Genomic DNA, 5,756 nt, shown 5'->3' on the forward strand with positions numbered 1-5,756 from the left:
CCCTCTCCCCCTCCCTGTGCCTCTGTGCCCCTCTCTCCCCCTCCCTCTCGCTGTGCCCCTCTCCCTCTCTCCGTGCCTCTCCCCCTCCCTCGCGCTGTGCCCCTCTCCCCCTCTCGCGCTGTGCCCCTCTCCCCCTCTCGCGCTGTGCCCCTCTCCCCCTCTCGCGCTGTGCCCCTCTCCCCCTCTCGCACTCTCATTGTGGCCCCTCTCTTTATTGCTGTGTCCCTCTCTCACTGTGCCCCCACCTCGTGCTGTGCTCCCCCTCCCTCTCTCGCGCTGTGACCCCCTCCCCTCTCTCTGTGCCTCTCTCTCTCTCCCTCCCTCCCCCCACCTTTTTCTCTTTCTCTCTCTCTCGCTGTCTTTCCCATTGGTGTCTCCGTCTCTGTCTCTCCCATTGTGTCTCTGAGTCTCGCTGTGCATGTCTCTTGTCTGGAACACCTGCAGCATGGCTTGCAAACACTGGCACTCGCTCAGCAAGCCCATGAATTTGAAAGAGTAGCAAGGCACAGAAGAGAGGGCAAGGGGAGGGGTCCCAATGGTGTCGAGTTGAGAGGGGGTACATGACACAGAAGGGGGGATCAGGGCAGATGCAAGGCTCAGAGAGGGGATGGGGCAGATAAGAAATCATGTGAGTGAAACACAGCACCTGCAAGAGTGTGCGAGGAAGCAAGACAGGATAGCAGCAGAAAATGCAGGTGGTACACAGGCCAAACACTGGAGAGCAAACATTTCAACTACTAAAGACAATCTCAGGGTGAAACTGGAATTCATGGTCACGAGGGGATGGAGAGGTCAACCCCCTGTCCTACTCACAAATGCTGAAAAGGAGTTCGATACCATAAGTCTTGTTGCAGGTCCCAGTGACTGAGGGGCACGGCAGTATATTGTCGACAGTAGGTCACAAGCCACTAGTACCTGACCTTGGAAAGTTGCATCAGTGCTGTTGCACAGTCACCAGGTTGTCAGCAACAACCAGAAGGAAAACAATATGCCTGAGAATAGTACACAGACCATCTACGATTGCCCAGGTGCTGTTTTGACTGATTTGGCCAAAGTTCACACTAAATAATGATTGATCACTTTGTAACTGGCAAACCTGCACATCTTGGTCAGTGGACACAAGGTTAAAGTCTAACTCTGTTACACATTAACCGAAGGGAGGAGTGGAGCACAATAGTTCCTGCACCATGACTGCTGAAGGAAGCACAGCTGAACCTGGTTGCTGTTACTGTCAGAAATAATGTCCTGACCAGAGGGGAAAAAAATTAAGAACTTGAATCTGCAGTGTCCGCTATCAATGTTTGGACTTTACAGGCAATTAAGGACTTATGGATTTCTAAAAAGCAGCCTTTGCCATCTTAATTTAGCAAACAAAAGCAGTCATTCTCAGCACAGAATAGTTCCACAGCCATGTGATAATGTCCTGTTGATGCTAACATCTTTTTTCATAATGTTATATTGGCTGAGGTATAACTATTGTCCCAGGACAGGGAGACAAACTCACCTTTGCGACAGTAATCACAGTATCTTTTACATTCATCCTAGAGGACACTTATAGACTCAGTTTGGATGTTTCATCTGAAAATACAGGATTTCCTCATCAATGAGCTGAATTATCAGCATAGGGAGCCACTTTTAAACTTGTTACAACCAAACAAGGTTTGATGAATCAACTCCACTCTTTTTAAACTCTCTGTCAGTCACAACAAATATTTTTAATTCTTTCTAGCAAGCAGCTTTATTGCTCTTCATTTGAAACATAGAACAAGTCAAAACTAAGGAAGGTTTGAATGAATGAAAGAGTATTTTCTTATTTACTAACCCACGAAAAACAATAAAATTTGACATCAAACGCACTCGCACACACAGCCACAAGTGCAGGTATCGGAACAATGTTTAAAAATTTAATATGTGCTTGGTACAAACAGGAAGGTCAAGAATGTACAGTTTAACAAGAACAGGTGGTGTCAATCCTTAGAAATATTAAATTTTAACCTGTGACTCTGGTTGTTTAATAGATGTCCTGTATCCTCAAATAGTGGCAAATGTGTAAATACCCTTGAACTCTTAGTGAATTTCCAATTTGCTTCATCTTTGTTCACTGTTTTGACAGGCTGAGAAAAACAGGCTTTAACAGAGGCAGAATCTTTGGCTTATAGAGCCATACAGCAAAGAAACAGACCCTTTGGTCTAACCAGCCCATGCCAAACATAATCCCAAACTAAATTAGTCCCACCTGCCTACTCCTGACCCATATCCATCCAAATCTTTCCTATTCATGTACTCATCTAAATGTCTTTTAAACGTTGTAACTATAATCACATCCACATTCCTCATTCTACACACGAACCACTCTCCGTGTTAAAAAAAAAAATTGCCACTCACGTCTCTTTTAAAATCTCTCTCCTCTCACCTTGAAAATGTGTCCCCTAGACTTGAGTGAAAAAAAGTCTCAGCCTATCCAGCCTTTCTTTATAACTCAAACCCTCCATACTCAGCAGATATCCTGGTAAATCTCTTCTGGGCTCTCTCTAGCTCTATAATATCCTTCCTATAACAGGGCAACCAAAACTGGACACAGTATTCCAGAAGAGGTCTCACTAATGTCCTGTGCAACCTCAACATGACTTCCCAACTCCTTTGGGGGAGACGATGGCCTAGTGATATTATTGCTGGGCTGATTAATCCAGAGATCCAGACAATGTTCTGGGGACCCAGGTTCAAATCCCACCACAGTAGATGGTGGAATTTGAATTCAATAAATATCTAGAATTAACAATCTAATGATGACTGTGAATCCAGTGTCGATTGTTGGAAAAAACCCATCAGGTTCACTAATGTCCTTTAGGGAAGGAAACTGCTATCTTTACTTGGTCTGGTCTACATGTGACTCCAGTCCCACAGCAATGTCTGAACTGCCCTCTGGGTAATAAATGCAACCTAGCCAGCGATGCCCTCATCCCATGAATGAATAAAGAAAAAGAAAGTACTCAAAGGTCTGAGCAATGAAGGCAACTGTGCTAAATGCCTTTTTAACCACCCTGTCTATATGTAACGCAAACTTCAAAGAATTATGTACCTGAACCCCTAGATCTCTGTTCTACAACACTACCCAGGGCCCTAACATTAATTGTGTAAGTCCTGCCCCAGTTTCTTCTGTGTTTTAAAAATCCTTTTTCCTTCTCTGCTCTGGCCATAAGCTGTTCTCCTGAAATATACTGAACTTGGGTATTCCTACATCAGCTGTCATTGCTTTTATCAAGCTGGATAATGTACAGTTGACTCTCCCACAGAAGTGTGAAACTTCCCAGGAAGTACAATGGAAAAAAGTCAGAGATGAGGATTTCTTCACGTCTGACTGAGTTTCAGTGCCTTTTGATGAAATGTCAAATTTGGTTCATATTATCTTTGTGAATTTCATGACAGTTTCATGAGTTTGGCTGAACTGGACTTTTTCCAACTGTTAAAACCATTTTAAAAGTCCTAAATCAAAGTCTCAGGTACTAAAATCAGGTGATGGAAGTTGAAAATTATAAGTTAACTTTTTTGCTACTTGTGATAAATTGCTTTCATAGACTGGTCAGTTTAACATGAATGGTAGAAAATGTAATAGTATTTCTACCAATGGAGGAAATAGAAAAACGACTAGAAACTTAAAATACAATGCCACTGAATAGTCAGTTTGAATTTCAAAACAAAAACTTTTTCTGACACGAACTCATTCTCCTGATACAAGATTGGCTTGATAAAAGATTGATGAGAATTGGCATGAAGGCACATTTTCAAGGATCAGTGCTAGGGCCACAATTATTTACAATACTTATTAGTAACCTGGATGATGGAAGTGAATGTACTATCTTTGAATGTACAACTTTCCACTCAATGTAAAATACAGTCATACAGCACAGAAACCGACCCTTCGCTCCAACATGCCCATGTCACCAAGTTTCCCAAACTAAACTAGTCCCACTTGCCTGGGTTTGGCCCATATCCCTACATAGGAAGGCAAGTAGTGAGGATGACACAAAGTGGCTACAGAGGGATACAGACAAGTTAAGTAAGTGGGCAAAATCTTGGCAGATGTCGTGTATATGGGTGCAGATACTGTGAATGTTTTCGTTTTAAGAACTTCTGATGTAAAGGGGGAGGGATGTTGTGTTTTTGTGCAAGTATGGTGGACTGCCACTTTAAAAGTCTGATCATGTGACATATTGAAGATGTCATTTACTGTTTTGGGGCCAAACAAAACTCTCTTTCTAACCTTGCTGCCTGTAGAGTTAACATCTTCATTACAAAGCTCCCGCTGTTTAACAGTTTGGCCTTCTGGTCCTTCTTGGAGCTTACCAGAGGGGTACACAGTAAACATAGTTTATATAAATGTTCAAAAACACTTCAATGAGATACTGCATAACAGATTGATATGCAAGTTAAGAAATAAGGAGTCAGGGCACATGGAACCTTTTAGGTATGCAAGTATTGTAACTTCACCAGGCTGACACCCCAGTTTCACGTATGTCTGGCTTACCCTCCTGCGCCCTTCATTGAACCAGAGCTGATCTTGAGGCTGAATGATAATGGTAAAATGGGGGATGCGCTGGACCATGTGGTACAGAACATACTATGTACTTCCACAGTTCTGCTCACTATTACAGGACATAAAGGCACCGGACAGAGTGTAAAGAATTTACAAGGTCTTTACCAGAAATGCAACATTATACCTGTCAGGAAGAGACAAGCAAGCCAGGAAGGCTGAACAGAAGCACATAAAAGCTATGAAAGGTTTTGAACAGACTTTATTTCTCAGCTAACCTCAATGTATCATTAGCAGGAAATCAACTCAGTAATTCAGAAGAAACACATTCACTCAAAGAACATAGAACTTGATACTATACAGAGTGTTTGAGACAAATAGTAATGAAACATTTAAGGGAAAGCTAGATTATTGTAAAGGAGTAGAAAACAAGGAGTTATAGGCAAGAGACAAGGAGAGCAGGGTAGAGCAGAAATGCTGGAGGGGGACAGGTTGGAACAAACAAACTGTTTCGATGCTGCATACTTTAAGTAAATTCTATGTAATTTATAACACTGCAGATCTGGTGATCTCTCTTTCTTGGCAGGCAAACAGCCAATTTTACATGTCCACGTATTTTCCTGAATACATAACAGTCTTTTCCAATTTGCTTCACAGTTATCAACAGGTTTCCTGTTTAACTACGAAGAAGCTTTCAGCTTGTTCATCCCTTTCACTTTCTCTCTGGTGATCAAACAGGCGGTTGAGTTTGCTTCCTCCGCCTTTTCTTTCTCGTCTGATTAAATGCTTTGTTGCTTATCAGTTCTGAGAAGGGTTCTCTCTCTCTCTCTCTCCATCCTGAAATACTGACCCGCCTATCCCCCTTCAAGAAGTGCCAATGGAGCTTCCATGTATTTCCTGCTTATGTTTCAGATCTCTGGCATTTGTAGCTTACTCTTTTCCTGTGTCTTGGCCACTGCCTACTTTGCGCAAGGAGCTAAAGGCTAAAATGGTGCTGACTGTTGTTGCTGAATGCCAGCAACTCCATTAAAAACACAGAGCAAGTTGGTAGAGAGATCCTGAAAGGGCAAGGCTGCAAAGTGTGATCATATAAAAGTTTTAAGCAGCAGTTCAAATCCAACATATGGAGTCAACTACATTCCAGTCTGTAACTCACTCCCGGGTATCCATTACTCTATATATAAACCATCTGAACCCCTCGATTAGATTCCAGTCTGTAACTCAC

General features: G+C 42.6%; 1 protein-coding gene across 2 annotated transcripts in view; it reads right to left on the bottom strand.

Annotated features, from left to right (window-relative positions):
* The window catches only part of mgat1b (alpha-1,3-mannosyl-glycoprotein 2-beta-N-acetylglucosaminyltransferase b), a 34,228-nt gene that overhangs the window by 25,715 nt on the left and 2,757 nt on the right, over nt 1–5,756 (bottom strand). Inside the window, exon 2 of one of the 2 annotated variants that reach the window (XM_048616983.1) lies at nt 1,505–1,578. The exons of the other annotated variant lie outside the window; for it this stretch is intronic. The gene's annotated coding sequence lies outside the window, so the exon portion shown is untranslated. The remainder of the gene's footprint in view (nt 1–1,504; nt 1,579–5,756) is intronic. 2 annotated transcript variants of the gene reach the window in all.

This window comes from Rhincodon typus, chromosome 35, assembly GCF_021869965.1.
Source record: "Rhincodon typus isolate 14 chromosome 35, sRhiTyp1.1, whole genome shotgun sequence".
NCBI classification, from domain to species: Eukaryota; Metazoa; Chordata; class Chondrichthyes; order Orectolobiformes; family Rhincodontidae; genus Rhincodon; species Rhincodon typus.